We start from the raw sequence: 18,322 nt of genomic DNA, 5'->3' as shown, positions 1-18,322 counted from the left end.
CCCGCAATAAACTATTATACTAGGTGACTTTAATACTGACTGGAAATGTGTAAACAGATAATCCTTCATCACATATTAATCTTCATGGCTTTAGTCAAACTATTACCACCACTAGACTTAAACCTAACAACAAAGAGAGTATCTTAGATTGGATACTCATTAATAAATAACAACAAATTTACAAGGTAGGAACTCTACCAGATGACTTAAGTGATCATATGTTAACTTACATTATAAGACAAAAGTATGACATCCCTAACACCCCCACTTACAAGATCTCTTGAACCAACAAACATTTTAACCCAATTATTATTCCAAAATGAACTTAATGCCTGTAACTGGCACCCACTAAAAACACTCCCTCTTGAGCAGGCTGTTAAATATTTAAATTCTAAATTCTTAACTATCCTTGATAAGCATGCTCCTAAACGTTCTATCAGAATTAAGTCCAAACCTGCCCCCTAGCTTTCAAAAGAATCTAGGCAACTCATATTGCTTAGGAATACATTTTGGGCCAAGTGGAGAGCATCCAAAAAATATCTCAGAGCAACAAACATTTAGACAGCTAAGGAATACTACAAAAAAAGCTATACTTACTGACAAAAAAAAAACTACTATTGTAAACTACAGCAATCTCACCATAACAATCCACAAAATTTCTGGTCTAGAGTTAATGGACTCCTACACCCAGGGCACTCCAGCACACCACACCCTCTAGGGGCTGATAACAATACCTCCCTTCAAATTGCCAATGCCTTCAATACCTTCCTCACAGACACCATAAAATCTCTAGCCTGTCAACTTTCCACAAACAACTCTAATCTCCCAACCTCTTTACCTGATACTCTCCCAACATTCCAAATACAACCCATCGCTACCTCGTACATCCAAAAACGTATACATAAACTTAAGCCATGTACCCCCTCTGCAGACCAAATACCATCTGAATACCTGCAAAAAGCAGCTAAAGCAGTTGCTTTTCCTGTATCCATCCTTATAAACAGAACCATAAATGAAGGAACAATCCCAGATATCTGATAAATCTCCCACATTATCCCTCTACATAAAGGCGGAAACTCCACTGAGTATTCCAACTACAGGCCTAAAAGTTATGGAAAAATGCATTCACCATCAACTAATTAACCACTTAACCCAACATAATATGCTAGCTAACTGTCAGCATGGCTTCAGGCCATTTCTTAGTACCACCGCAGCCCTCCTATATTTCACCGACTCCATCAATAAAAACCGTAATAACAACATCCTCTCATCAGCACTCTTTATTGATCTGTGAAAAGTCTTTGACATGGTCAGCCACCTCCTACTCCTAAAAACTCTTGATTCCCTTGTTCTTGACACCAAGGCTGTTCTCTGGTTTAAGTCTTACCTTAACAATAGGCAACAAGCAGTCCTTTGGGAGAATAAACTGTCTTCCCACCTGTCAGTCTCCCTTGGAGTCCCTCAGGGCTCCATTCTCGGTCCACTTCTATTCTCAGTATTCATCAACGACCTTCACTTAGCAATCCCTCAAGCTATCTGCATACAATATACAGATGATTCCATGCTCATATTTTCTGCCAACTCCACATCTAAACTACAATCCCTAACTCAGACAGTATTCAACTCAGTCGAGGCATGGTTCTTAAAATGTTGCCTCCTTTTGAATGCCAAAAAAACGAAGCTCTTACTCTTCACACCTAACAGTAAGTCTCCCCCCCAATCAATTTCTCTATCAAATCAAATAATGGCACCATTATAACCCCAGACTCTACCACCAAACTATTAGGAATCTTAATTGACAATAACCTTACATTTGACAATCATATAAATAACACAATAAAAACCGTAAATAGAAAATTGGGCTCCCTATATAGAATAAAACCCTTCTTAACACCAACAGCCAGAACTACAATTGCCCACTCCCATCTAATCTCCACTCTTCTTTATGCTTCCCCCATATATACTAACCTAAAGAAAAATAATCTCACTAAACTAGCTAACTCCTATAATAATATTGCCAGGTTTGCCACTGGGAACCCATTTAGAACTCACCACTGTCTGAACCTACAGCAGCTAGATTGGCTTGAACTAAAAAACATTTTGATACTTTCCCAACTTACCATTGTTCATAGGATATTCTACCAACCTAACAACACACCAATACTCTCTAACCTTATTATTCCCTATACAAACCTCAATTCCTTACGCTCTTCCACTAAACTACTGGCTAGCATTAGCAAATCTAATAACTTGTCAGGTGAATCCTTGTTTTCTAATACTGATGGAAAATATTGGAACTTGCTGCCATTAGATCTAACAGTACTTCCCTCCTTCCCACTCTTTAAACAAAGGCTCAAGCAACATCTTAAAACACACTGGTTATGCCCTTGCTGTTACCCTGACTAATTGTCTGCATTCTGTTTTGCCATTTTCTCTATACTGCCTCCACTCACCTTTTAAAACTACTTACCCCTGGGTAGTGGTAACTGTCTTAAATTATTGTTGCAAATAGGAGATGAATTAAACTGTGAACATATTGCAAACATCTTCACATATTTTAATGTAAGAGTATCTTATTCCTTTCAGGTTTTGTGTTTCATAATTAGCATACTTCTCTTTAGCTAAGGCTCTCCAATTATTTTTAACTAAATTTTTCTTTATATTTGTGTAAATAATTATTTTTGAATATTGTGTTTGCTTAAGTAGTATGACATTGTAACTACTGTTCTCTCATTTATTCTTATCATACATTTTTTCTCTTATATTTGTACATTATAAACTTTTAAATGTTACTGTGGAGCTTTTCTCCCCGGGCCTCTGCTGAAAATGGAAATATATCCAGTTTGACTAGCCCAGTTAACAAATGTAAAATAAAATAAAATAAATAAATAAATAAATCTGTTTAAGGAGAGTATCTAGAGCGTATTGTACAGTGAAAACAAAGTCTCAAACTTGTGATTAGCATGTGCAGTAACAGGACTGGTTAAGATGTTGTTTAAGCAGTGGTTTAAAACTATTGAGTTTGTTGGAGAGTTTTATTTGTGTGGGGATACTATTCCAGATTTTAGCAACCTATTGGGAGTAGAGTGAGTTTCCTGCGACATTATTTGATTTATTTGTAAGTAATAAGAATTTGTTACTAGGGCAGAGGTCCCTTGGTGGATAGTAGGGCAGTAATACGTTTTGCAGTGCAGGGCATTTTTCTGGATGATGAATGAGTTTGTGTAGTTAGTTGTGAATATGTTAGGTGTGTAGTTTAAGCCAGTTTAATTGCTTTATGCTATGACAATGGTGGGTCCTATGAGGGAGATAGGTGGCAAATTTTGCTATTTTATTGTAGCACGAGGCAAGTTTCTTTCTTTGAATATTGTTTAATTCTGTTAGTATAGAAGTGGCATATAAGACAATTGGCAAGAAGAAGGTGGTAGCTAGAGTTTTTCTTGTAGTATCTGTAAGGAATTCATTGATCCAACAAAGAGAGCTTATTTTCTGGTGTGTAGATTTAATGGTGTGCAGTATATGCTGGTCAGCTTTGAGACTGTCATCTATTATAATGACTAGAAGTCTACTTTGAGTTACAGTTTCAATGACAGTGCTATTTGCTGAATTTGTGGTAAAAAATTGCTTTTGATTTCAGCAGCTTTTTGAGGTAAAAAGCATTAACTTAGTTTTCCTGGGGTTGAGTAGGATGTTTGATTCTTTGAGTCAGGTTTCAACACAGGAGAAAGATTTTTGGGTAATGTTTTGGCATTTATTTATTGTTGAGGCCGTACATATTAATGTTGAGTTATCTGCATACTGAACGAAACTAGCATGGTGAGTGGAGGTGTGGAGGTCATTAATAAATATATTAAATAGGAGAGGACCCAGGATGCAGCACTGATGGACACCTGTAGTAACTGGTTGAAAGTATGAGTAGGTTTGTTGTCATTTAATGACTTGTTGCCTTCCAGACAGGTAACTATGGAACCACAACAAGGAGTATTGTGAAAGTCCTATTGAAGAGAGTCGAATGAGCAATTGCTAGTGCGAGACAGTATCAAGTGCCTTTGCAAGTCTAAGAACATGGTGGACACAAACAGATCATTGTTTCTACGTTGGTTTATTATATTGGTAAAATGTAGTAGAGCAGTAGTGGTCTTGTGCTGGGGCCTAAAGTCATGTTGTGTTTGAGGTTAGGTATTGCATCAGTTTCAAACTGTGACCATTTTGGCTACCTGTTATGATGCCTGTGTGGAATTTGTATATCTTGCAGTATGCTAGAGTTGATATTTTAGACCCCTGCTGTCTCTTCCAAGGATGTCTTCTGTTTTTTAAGCGAACTGTATTCCTGTTTTGATGGCTGATTTTACTTTCTCTTCTTTACTTTTAGCTGACAGAGCATGATGAGAAAGTCTGTGGTTATTTCAACATTGTGTATTTAATTAAAAAAAAAAGCATGTAGGCATTGTTATATTTTCTTTAGTAATAAATTAGTGTAGCATCACTTTTCTAATTAGCATGTATTACCTCATTGGGAATACTACAGGTGTTTTGTGTAGTGTTTTCTAATCTCACAAAATATCAATTGCAATTTTGATTGTAAATACAGAATAAAAGTAGAAGAATTCCTGCTGTTCCCTAGGTACTGGAATGTCACCCTAGAGTTTTAATATTTTAGTAAACATTTTGGTGGGTTAAACAGTGGCACAGATGTTAGCAGTGAAAATTTAGAGCAATTGGTTTGCTAGTTCGGCTCCTGGACTGGGAGCCTTCTGCACAGATTACAAGTTCACTTGGTTTTTGACAGGTGTTTCAAACTCCTCAGCATTCCTGATCTTCCAAAATACTTGTAGGTGTAGTTCCAGTAATAGACTAGCATCCTATCCAATACTAGTTTCTTTGCATTGTCCCCGCTAATTGGCAGGTCAGGTTATAGTTTCTCCATAGTCCTGAGATGGCAAAACCAAGTATCAAAGAATTAATGAATGCTACTTTAATTCCATAGTTGCAACTACATTAATGTGAAGATTAATTGAAAAGTATTCAGTATTTGCATAGATGTTGCTATCTCTTCACATTAAGGAAGCCCAATATTTTTTGAACCTTGATGAGTCAGCATTTCCTTAAAAAGGAATTTAACTTTTTTCCTGAGATACAAGTTGATAATGGATTTTGACAGTTTATTACAGGAGATTAGGGAGGGCTATGAGCTGCTAACTAACTTCATCCTGACAGGGATTTCAAAGTCATGGCACTCAAAACTCAAGCAACCTCAATACAGCATAGCAAAAATACAATGAAATATGATTCATCAGTAAACTGGCATTCTATTCTTGTTAGCAGAGAATGGTATAAAAAATATAATTAGAAAACATGCTGTGACTTGTGGGTTATAACTAGCATACTATGTTATAGTACCATGCATAGGGATGTGATTACATAACAGCGCACAGTCCATTGCTGCCGTTATATATATAACTGGTGATTCTAATTTTAACAGTGGCTTTCATGCAGTTAGGTGAGACATAGCTTGAATGACATTATGAAATATTACTGGGTCCCTGTAGTACAGCTGCCAGACAACGTCCCTGAATTTGCATATATAATCGTCATCTCCATCAAAATCATTGTCATTTTCTAATCCACTTGTTCTGGCAAGAGTCACATTTGCATTAAGCTGTGCAGAGTAGACCTGACTAAACAATTCCCATTAACAGTCTTAAGGGAATCCTGTGGAATTTCATATATTTTGAGCAGGGCACAAGATATAGCAACACCAGCATGGTCTAGGTGTGTCTCATGACATCTTCCTAATTTGGGCTGTTCTTGCAATACCTCCCATGGTAGTCACCCTGGGGAATCCACAAAATGTGCCCCAAACTACCTCATCTAGCTCCTTTCTCATTGAGAAGCAGTGACTGCGTTCCGAAGTATAACAGTTTAATATTCGAAGGTTAAGTAATATGAGTCCAGGGAACAGTGATAAACCCTGTCAGAACTTCCCAATAAACAAAGAAAAGGAAATAAATAAATATAACTATTTTACAAAGTCTGCTTTCCATTACGCAGGCGTACCAACATCATCCTTTTATACATGAAACATACCCTCCAGTCTTCTTTTTGAAAACTAGAGACCATTATTCCAGTTTGCCAGTTTGAAGGTGTTGTCCTGGCCAACCATGCAATATTAAAAAGGAGGATTATCTCCAACATCACAATAATGTCAAGTGCCTTAGGAATTTCCTAATGGATTTCCTCCCCTCTCCCAGCCTTTCCATAGCAGAACTGTTTTATTACCACAGTAACCTCATCTACCAAAACGGAACCAGCTAAACCATCTGCTTCTGGTACTGTTTTCCTTGGAGGAGGGCATGTTTACTGGCTTCCTAAAAAGTGTTCTTTTCACTTCTTAAAATGTCAGAATAGTTTTGACCTTTCTAAACACAACTTAGGTAAAAGCCTGCTTCCCACTTCTTAGTCATCATATGGTTTGCCAAAACCACAACTTATTTATTATCTTATCAAACGTCTTCCATGTCTTGGTTTTCACTGATGTCTTTATGTCTTGGCAGTCCCTGTCAATTGTATCCCATGACCCCCACCTCCAGTTGGAACTCCATGGAAGACCTTTTTTCTTTAACCTGGCAGGTTCCCACACCACTGATGCATGCCAAGGGTTAGCACATTGACAAACATTGACCACTTTTTTGCCACAGCTACTCAAATTTGTGGACTGGATCTCTTCAGACTGCACTATCAGCGATGTTCACAGTTTTACTAAAAATGTCTTTTGAAGGTAGTAGTTGAAGTCATCACATAAAAAAGCACCAGCTAGATACTCCCAGGACACTCGCATGGCACATTTGAGTTTCTTGGCTTTGTCCAACCATCAAGACAGCCATAAGATCCAATGTTGGAACCAAATACTTACCATCAGATATCTCAGCATCTCTCTCTTAACTCAGGTGTACAGAATATATGGTCTCAGGTTGGATTACATGACTACAGCACTGACCACTGTCCTTTGGGCCACAGTGTTGTGACAGCAAGGCATACATCTGATTTGTATATATGGATGCCTATTGGACAACAGACCTATAATTGTGAGTTTTGTAGCTACAAACAGTAAACTCTGAACAATGATTAAATACAGTACGTGTCAAAGCTTTTTGTAATACCACAGAACAAGATTCACCACCACATCCCACTTCAACTTAGAGAGGTGTGTCCTTGCATCCTTGCAGCTTAGATACACTAATGCTGATAGGATATTACAGTACCTCAGAGTAAAGAGAATATACATAGCAACAACCTTAGACAGATGGTAATTGTGGTCCCTGGCTAGTCAGTAGCAGCCCTATATATATATATATATATATATATATATATATATATATATATATATATATATATATATATATATATATGGGTCCACTATATAATTTTGAAATACTGAAATCCCGAATTTCAGTATTTCAAAATTACATAGCCGAAAACCCAAGCACAACTCACAAATCCAAAAACACACAACCGCGAAATTCAAAATCCAGAAACTACGCTACACATATAGTACACACATAAACAAACACAACCCCCCCCCCACAATCAAACAAATGCATCTACACTACATATAAGCAGGAGGGAAGCCACCCTGCACCTCCACCCCCCTTACTTATATATTCTAACTCCAAGATCGCACAAACAGAAACATAAACGAAACTCACATACATACATCACAGTCACAACACACACTTACACACACTAAAGCCCCTAACCAACACATTTACACACACAAACTTACCTAAATTCAACCCAAACATCCACACACCGCACCAGCGGAAGTGGAAATTCAACATCTCCATGCTTCAGGATTTTGAATTTCACGCTTCTGCCAGTTTCGGAACTTTGAGTTTTCGGCTATGTGATTTCGGAATACTGAAATTCAGGATTTCACTATTTCAAAATTACATACTGGACCTATATATATATATATATATATATATATATATATATATATATATATATATATATATATATATATATCTATATATATATATATATATATGTATATATATATAGATGTGTGTGTGTGTGTGTGTGAGTGTGCGTGTGTGTGTGTGTGTGTGTGTGTGTTTATAGATATATAAACAGATACATAGAACTCTCTGCTTTGATATATATATATATATATATATATATATATATATATATATATATATATATCTATATATATATATGTATTCAACAAAATTTGGTTGGCTACACAGGTGGTTGACAAGTGTGTGACATTGCAAAATTCCCAGTGCTTGCAAAAAGTCCTTTCCCTGACATTGTGTGATCTTAGAGTTAGTATATGTAACTAGACTAGCAGGTGATGTTAATCTATGCATACACCGAGGTTCACATTTTGTATATTTTGTCGTCAATGTTGTGAGCATCAACAAGGTCTTTTGATGAAATTAGGTTGACCGATATGTATATATATATATATATATATATATATATATATATATATGGATCCCTATCACAACACCGACACTCCACAAACCCGACACTCAAAACAACGACACCAAAACACCGAAAACGCACAAAACCAACAACTCACAAAACCGAACACCATAACACCGACACCCAAAACACCGACACACAAAACGTAAACTACACATAACACACAACTATACATGCACTAACCCTAACCCAAACCCTAACCCTAAGGTCCGACACTACCGCACACTTACCCTAACTCACTTAACCCGCCACTAAACCTACATTCCGTCACTATCGCACACTTACCCTACCTGCACCCTAACCCTAACTCACTTAACCCGCCACTATACCTAAAGTCCGTCACTACCGCACACTCACCTTTCCCGCACCCTAACCCTAAATCCCACACTATCTCACACTTACCTGTCCGCTCCCTAACGCTAAATCCCTCACTATCGCACACTTACCTGTCCTCTCCCTAACGCTAAATCCCTCACTAGCACACACTTACCTGTCTGATCCCTAACGCTAAATGCCTCACTAGCACACACTTACCTGTCCTCTCCCTAATGCTAAATCCCTCACTATCTCACACTTACCGACTCGCGCTCACACGTTGCCCATGTCGGTGTTTCGGCTGTCGGGATTTCACATTGTCGATCATCTGTCTCGTCGGTCTTCTCGTGTCGGTCTTCTTAGCGTCGGTGTTTCGGCATGTCGATGAAGTCAAGGGGGACCCATATATATATATATATATATATATATATATATTTATATATATATATATATATATATATATATATATATATATATATATATATATATATATATATATATATATATATATATATATATATATACACATATATAAATATATATATATATATATATATATCTACAATCCCAAAATACTGAAATATCGAAATTCAGTATCTTGAGACTGCAAAGCCGAACACTGAAAAACCCGAAACCCCAAAAGCACAAAATTCAAAATCGCGACTAACCACATACACACTCCATACATAAACAAGCACACATACACCTTCCTCCCTACACTACAAACAAACAAAACACATACAAACATAACAAAACAAACACACACGTGGACCCTACATATAAGTAGGGGGGCAAGGCCCCCTGCACCCCCCAAGGACATACTAAAAACGCAAACACATAAAAAACACTACTACACATTCTACACTCCCGTTGCACAAACACACATCACATACGTACAAATACCACCACTCTCAACACTTACACACTCACAAACTTACCTACCTACCCTAACTCACACCTCAGAACTCCAAACACACTCACACACACTAAAATCCCTACCCAAAACCCCTAGTAAAACATCACTTACCTGAATCTCCAGCTACATCTACATACCACACCGCACATCATGAACACAGGGAATCCCACGTTATTTATATATATATATATATATATATATATATATATATATATATATATATATATATATATTTATACACACACACACACACACACACACACACACACACACACACACACACACACGTGTTTATTAGCCACTTAAGTTCATAGGTTCATACATGTTTACTAAGTTAATGGCCACATGGGCCTTTTTAAGCCTAGCCATGAATCCTAAACCTCTGAGAAGTTCTTGTACCATTGATATATATATAAGCAGGGACTTGGGAGCTGAAACATTTACAAATAGCAGCTTGGAAGATGAAACATTTATAGGCCACCTGTGAACATTAGAGACAAAGGTGCCAAATCAGCAATGAATTTCCTGTTCACCCATTCAGTTGTTCAAATTATGCTTGAACTAGGCTATGTTGCAATTATGCTGTACATAAATGGGGAGCCTGTTATAAATAAGGGGCAGTCTCTGGGATACATACCTCTCTGTCCAGCAGTTCCTATTTATATCACAGGCAAGGTTTAAGTCTTTAGAATGGGTAATTCTGATACTGTTTGTTTTGCGGATATACAAGAGGTCCATAAAAGTGGCGTCTGAAAAAGCCTTGTATGCCAGGCATAGATTTCAGCCTGTAGGAGATGGTATACAGGGATAAGGCTTTGAGGTAGTCTGTGCAGGGCATGTCACTTATGCCCTGTATTCTTTTAGTAAGGAACCTCTGTGGATATTCTTATAGGCTGTATCTATTTATGTCACATAGCTCTGCAAGAACTCTAACACTAGCTCTGACCTTAAAACTCCCTTCATTCTCCCTTTCCATAAAACTCACTTCACACTCCCTATACCTAAACCCCACCTTCCGCACCCTAAACCTAAAATCCCCTTCCCTCTCCCATCCCACAGTTGCTTATCCAAAAGGATATTGGAGTTCAAGCATGAGCAGAAGATTACCTTAGAGATGAGCTGACAATGTGCTCATGTTTGTGGTTTCATGACAGTGGTTTTCAGGTGCTTGGGACTTTAGCGACAGTAGTAGTACCATCTCTTAATACAAGGTGCTCACATTTGTGGTTTCACAACAGTGGTTTTCAGGTGCTCAGGACTTTAGCGACAGTAGTAGTACCATCTCTTAATACAAGGTACTCACATTTGTGATTTCAGGACAATGGTTTTCAGGTGCTTGGGACTTGATTGCCAGTTATACTCTCTATCAATACAAGGTGCTCACATTTGTGGTTTCACAACAGTGGTTTTCAGGTGCTCGGGACTTTAGCGACAGTAGTAGTACCATCTCTTAATACAAGGCACTCACATTTGTGATTTCAGGACAGTGGTTTTCAGGTGCTTGGGACTTGATTGCCAGTTATACTCTCTATCAATACAAGGTGCTCACATTTGTGGTTTCACAACAGTGGTTTTCAGGTGCTCGGGACTTGAGTGCCTGTTATACTCTCTATCGATGCAAGTGCTCATATTTATGGTTTCACAACAGTGGTTTTCAGATGCTTGGGACTTGAGTGGCTGTTATAGTCTCTATCAATGCAAGGTGCTCATATTTGTGGTTTCACAATAGTGGTTTTCATGTGTATGGGACTTGAGGACTTAGAGTCCATTCCTGTATTCTATCCTATAAGTCGGTTACAATTCAACATGAGTGAAAGAAAATTGTGTATCTGTGGTTATTTTGTTGCAACATCTTGCTTTGGTGCCATTGTTGCAGTTCAGCAATTTGATTATTATGTAAGCACTCTGTGCTTCTGATATTGTGCAGCACATTGGTCTAAACACTTAATTGCTTCATAAAATAATAATTGGCAACTTAGTCCACTGAAAAAAACATTTCCCACAGTTATATAAGGTCGCAAAACAAGATAACCAAATCAGCTAGAATTACTGTAATGAAAAAGGTACTGAGATTGCAACAATTAGGATGTATGTATATTAATACAGAACAATAACAACAGGTAGATGAGTATATGCTGTATATGATTTTTAGTATTGCTGCCAGCTTTTTGTTGCTATTATTATTATTAGTATTCCATTATCAGGTAAGTGACTGGGGCATCAAAAACCCCTTTTCAGTGGAGACCTGGGAGGAAAGCCCCTCAGTGATCAGTAGTTACAGTCTCTTGGCAATGTCATAATAAAGAGAATATGATACAAAATTTCATTTTAAAAACAGGTGCACAATGAATAGGTTTTTCATTTCCTTAACGAAACAAGGTTGATGCAGTATTTAATAAAACAATGATGACTTATCATTTGACATTGACAAAGTATATAAACTGATATTGTGCAGCAAATGTTGGTGATATATTATTGAAGGGACAAAACATATAACATAGCAAGTAACTGCACCCCATATAAGTGAACCCTGCAGATAAGAGCAGTACTTATGTACACTGAGATAGTGCAATTTTAATTTCAGGCAACTGGAAGTTGGGCTGTGACATTTATAGAGGTAGATAATTTAAACAAGTGATTAAGATTGGTGGGGTGAACATAGACATAGACACAGCTGTTGGTTAACTATTAGTTTACAACCATGAACATTAGCTTGGTGAATAGCTACAAGCACATAGTTTGCATTTTAAATGAAAGGCTCTATCTACATTTTAAATACAACTAAAAACATTATGTCTGATAAAATACAACAAAACAGTGACCATAAAACTTTTAATATATCCATTGCTTAGCATTTCTGATTTATCTTATTTCATGCATAAGTTCATTCCAACACTTGCATGTATGTGTGATATATCTGGTCTCACCCTGCTTTTTATGTGATATTTGGATTTGAGCATGGTACTTATTCTAGGAGTAACATAATCTAGTTGGTGAGCACCATATCATAACAGTTAAAGCTGGATATTTGTCTGGATGGTGCAAGATGCTATCAGACAACTTAAATTAGTTCTTTTTTCAATAGTTGGGGAATTGCATCCAGTTAAGCTGAATGATAGCTGAGCAGTGATGGGTTTTATTAGGTACAGTACAGCTGGCAAACTTGGTCATTTTGTTAAAACATTGTTGTACATTTTGAAGACATAAGGAACTATAATTCTGGATTACTGCAGAGGCATAGGAGGGGGTAGGAAGAAGGAATGCTAATGCAGTAGTTCTTAGGTAAGTATTAGGCTAGCTGCCCTTGTGAGTCTAGTCTATTACCCACAGAGGTGAGAACTGAACCCTGTACTTGGTGTATGTGAGGTAAACACCTTTGCCATTATGCCACCCCTCAACCTCTATCATTTCTAGAGTGTATGGATAAGGCATTTGCAACTTTGTAGTCCTGATTTTACATGTGTGTTTTTAATAATAAGACATACTTTAAGTTAAAATCAATGGCTATGCCTAATAATTTTGAATAGGAGGCTACTTTTAGTGTAATGTAATGTTTTGTGCTAATGATATGACAATTTATTTTTACTGTTTAGAGAAGTACATTACTAGAAAATGTAAACTTTTGTTTTATTTGGATTTTTAAGAAGGTTGCATTGATGTGAGAATGTTTCAATGGACGTGCATGCTTGCTGTATTATGGATGACAGAGCTGAGATGCTTGTGATAGTGCATTTCACCTCCTTAACCACCAGACACAAGTGGCATTTGTTAGAGGCGATCTGGGACATCAGGTGACTAACTCAGAGTTTTACAGTAACACATGGAGTCTTAAGGAATCAACCATAATCCATGGTATTCAGAAAATTTCTATCCAGCCATGCTGATTTCCTAATCTGTAGTGATCAATTGCCAGGACACAGAGATATTTCATTTCAGAGAAATGATATGGGTGCAATGAGAAATACCTCATTAGCAGCTCCTTACCATTTCTCTGAACCGGATACTGCATTGTCAGAACTCACTGCACTTGTGTTCTCTTAGCAGCCCATGTGCTGTATAGAAAAGGCATCCCCCTACCCTTACACACATACAATCAATCAGATATCTACATGCATACACACAGAAATACACATAGAAATATACACACACACACACACACACACACACACACACACACACACACACACACACACACACACACACACACACACACACACACACACACACACACACACACACATGCACACACCCACGCACACACGCACACACACACATATACACACACACTTGCACATGCGTGCGTGCACACACACACACACACACACACACACACACACACACACACACACACATACATACACACACTCATGCACACACACACACACACACACACACACACACACACACACACACACACACACACACACACACACACACACACGGACACTCTCCACACACACATGCAGCATAACTACTGATCCACAAAGAAGCCTCCCCACACTCACTTATGAAAATGCTCACCAATACACCTGCACACATGACCCAGCATGTGCACACACACACACACACACACACACACACACACACACACACACACACACACACACACACACACACACACACACACACACAATACACCCCCCCACGCACATGCCTGTATAACTACTCATCAACAAACAAGCCTGTCCTGCTTGTAAAAATGCTCAACCATACACCTGCACACATGTGCACACAGCATACACACACACACACACACACACACACACACACACACACACACATGCACACACACACACACACACACACACACACACACACACACACACACACACACACACACACACACACACACACACACACACACACCAGTGTGAGTTTTGTGAATGCTGTCTCTTTCAAGTTTGTTGTTATAAAATAAATGAAAGAATTTCACTAACAAAACTGAAGCAAAAAAGCTAAAAGTATACACTGTTGAAAATTGTTCTTTCACTTACCATTTGGAAGTATACTAACTGTGATTGCCCAAGCTAGTGGATTACTGTAAATGCAGTGCCACTACAAGGTCCCCATAGACTCTTATATCTCAAAGAAGGGCTACATAATCTCATCTCCTGGTGTTCTTATCATTTCCTTAATACTTAATGCAAGATCTGCTGCAGCTGCATTTGGGAAACAAGTCTTTTTCAGTCAACACCACATAAATGCAACTCTCTAAGGTTGATACTATCATTAGCGATCAATGCACTTTGGTAAACAAGGAACTGGCCTTTGATAAATGAGTGTCAGTTAAGAAAGGGGTATTTTTTATTGTTGTTGCTCAGTTAAGATCTAAAGAGGTCTTAGTTCTGTATCCCAGTATGTCTTTCCAAACTTGCAACCCAGCTTGAAAATCCCAAATGTTTCCACACCAAAGAACCAAAGGGCTACAGCCCCTTAACCAGCTGGATAGATTAAGAAACCTTTCATTTTTTCAATCTTGTATCGACAGCTATTTGTAGAGCTCTGCCTTACCTTTTTTGGGCTATGAAAAACCCTGTTTTCAACATCTCCACCTCAGAAAGTCTGGTAATGTAATTGCATTTGCTATAAACCTCCCAATTTATATTGCAACATAAATAGGACTTCTTGCAAGGCTATATCATTACCCAAAATATTCCCTCTCTATGGAACAAGCTTCTCAGCCTCCTTCAAGTTAAGCTATGTTGGTTGGATGGATTCACATAAATTTACACAAGGGATTAGTAGTATGGACCTTATCAATGATAGAGGCAAATCTATTGGTGATACTTTATATGGTATAAGGTTAAGGACGAAAGCGCTTAAGTGTTTCTATTTGCCATTAAAAACTGTGGATTTTATTGCCGTTGTCCCCTTGAACCATTGCTTGTGCCTTGAATTGTGGGTTGCTGTGTTGTGTTCATGTTTTGGTGCCTGTCTCGCTTGCCCTTTACTGGTTGTATTTTATGGTATAATCTTAAGCTATATATGGTTGTTCACACTGCCTGCCTAGTACTAAACTATGGACCTATAAGCTTCAATGAACAGCTAAACTCATAGCAACAGTCTCCTCCATTTCATCTAGGGACTAACCTAACACCAGCTACCATATATGATGAGAAACACAATTTGTTACTTAACTGAAACTACCCAAATGCTATTAATTAAGACAAAATAAACTACAACAAAAATGATGCTCTATTATACATTAATTTCCACTGTTGAAAAAATGCGCCCAAATAAAAATATGAGCAAATCTCATTCTCATACAAATGTGTGACAATTTATTCAAAGAAAAAATATTATGCAGATTTAGATGAAATTATTTTTTTCATTTCTAATGGTTATCATATTTGTCTTACCACTGAACTGAAATGTTGAAGATGAAGTGTAACAAACAGTAAAAAAAAAAAAAAAAAAAAAAAAAATACATACACAAACAATCCACCTTAGGAAAAGGAGCTACCAACTCCAGAAGAGTGACACTCAGTAGTAAGTATGAACAGTTTATTTAAGCTTCAAAAATTCAATAATAACTTTTCATCAGAATAATCACTAGTACAAACTATTATACTTTATATAGCCTAAGGCACTAGAAAACTAAGGATGATTAAATAATTGACTAATAAGATTTCACAAACAGTTAATATAACTAGTTAAAATTAATAGGTTGCTTGTATTAATTTTGCTAAAAAAACATATCGAACATCAATAAATATTAAGTTATATACATTTTCTTGTATATTTGTAAATGATTATGTTTATACCAAACATAATGTTTAAAAAAATTGATGTTAAACCATAAATTATATACCTCTTTAAAAATATATGGATTAAGCATGGCATTTTCTGTTAAATATCATTATTAAGATGTTAAGCACCTTATTAGAACTTCAGTGCTTTTTGCTTTAACAGAGGAATTAAAGAAGTAAAATCATTTATACCCTGAGGATGGCTGGCATTGAGCTTCAACAGCCATAGTAATTCTTTTAACTCATTTTTTTTCCTTCCAGGCTCCACCTCTGGGGTTGTTAGGGATTTTTTTCTAAAATAATAAAGAAAAACTTCTGAAGTCAAAGCTTTCTGTTGAATGCCTATGCAAGGCATTGTTCTTCTTGCACCTCGAAATATAATAATGTTCATAGATGCATTTTTTTTAATTGCTGTTCTGTTTTTCCTACATAAGATGCTGAGCATGTAGAGCAGTGTTAGATGAACTAATCCTTTATTGAAAGATCAGTTTAGGCTATATAAAGTGCAATGGTTTGTACTAGTAATTATTCTGATGAAGTCCTGTTTTTTCAATGGATGAAAACTTATTATCGAATTTTTTGAACTTAAATAAACTGTTCGCATTTACTACTGAGTGCTTGTCACCTGGTTTCCTTTCTGGAGTTGGCAGCCCTTTTTCCTAAGATGGATTGCTTTGGTTTGTGTATTTTTGATATTTGTTTTACTACTGATAAACCTCAAAGTAATTCAAAGGCAAAGCTTTTATATAAAATCACTACATATAATCAAATATTTATGACTGAACAGCATGGAACAACAACAGTAAAAATATATACAAATATCGGAAATGTATATGAAAGTACTGAGTAGCATTATTTCTCAGTTAACATAAAAAGGCTTAGATAAGGATCCAAATAAGAAAGCTAAAACTAGTAGCACTCATGGAAATATGTTACTCTTAATAAAAATGCAACATTTTGTTCTTCACATATACCATTAAATTATTAAGAACATAAAATGAGACACTCTCCATTAGGTTAGCCAGAACAATAATTGTTAAGAAAGCAGCAAGTAAAAGTCTCCCTCAAAAATACTGAAATATAAAGAGAGAGAGAGATAACATCCTTTGTTTACTTAAACAAGCAAAGATATTGTGATTTACTTTGTTATGTTTCAAATAAATTTAAATTTAGAATAAATATATAAAGTATTTGAAAAACAGTCCCCAAGTACTCCCCCTAAAATAGCATACAAATATAATTAATATTGATATGCACAGCCTCTAGGACCTACAAGAAAAATGTGCAATGATCCTCAAAAGACTTAAAATATATCCAAAAAGAGAACATCTTCTAAGTAATGGAAAATCTCCCTTTGATTAAAAAACAGGCTTATTACTATGCAGGCCAGGCATTAATAACACAATCATCAGATTTTCCTCCCAGTAAAACTAGACATGTTTACAAGCAGGACGATATATAGATTATCCTACTATAAGAATCTCTTTCATCACACAAGATAAAATTTCCTGTAGGTAGTTCCAATAGCATACAGTGATAAAGCCCTAACTATGGCCCTGCTGATCCAAGTTCAATATTGGCTCGGGAAACTAACAGAACTGCAGGGAGGGATGATGGGTATGCCCATGCTAGGTGGGAAGCCACTCAATGGTGATGCTCCATAAGGGGATGCATGTTCCAAAAGAAAAGTGAGTAGAGTATTCAATAATAAAAAAAAAAAAACAGATGGAAGCACCAGTGACACAGCCCCCAGGATACCCTTAAGATTCATGACTGCCCTCGGCAACTCCACAGTAAGTCATCAAGGTAGTTGGAAGGCTGATGTAGTGTGAAAGTGGGGTGCTGGTAACAG

Source organism: Protopterus annectens, chromosome 6.part0, assembly GCF_019279795.1.
Source record: "Protopterus annectens isolate FY-2018-M chromosome 6.part0, PAN1.0, whole genome shotgun sequence".
Lineage (NCBI taxonomy): Eukaryota > Metazoa > Chordata > Ceratodontiformes > Protopteridae > Protopterus > Protopterus annectens.
The sequence above is the reverse complement of the archived record's forward strand: the minus strand, read 5'-3'. Positions refer to the sequence as shown.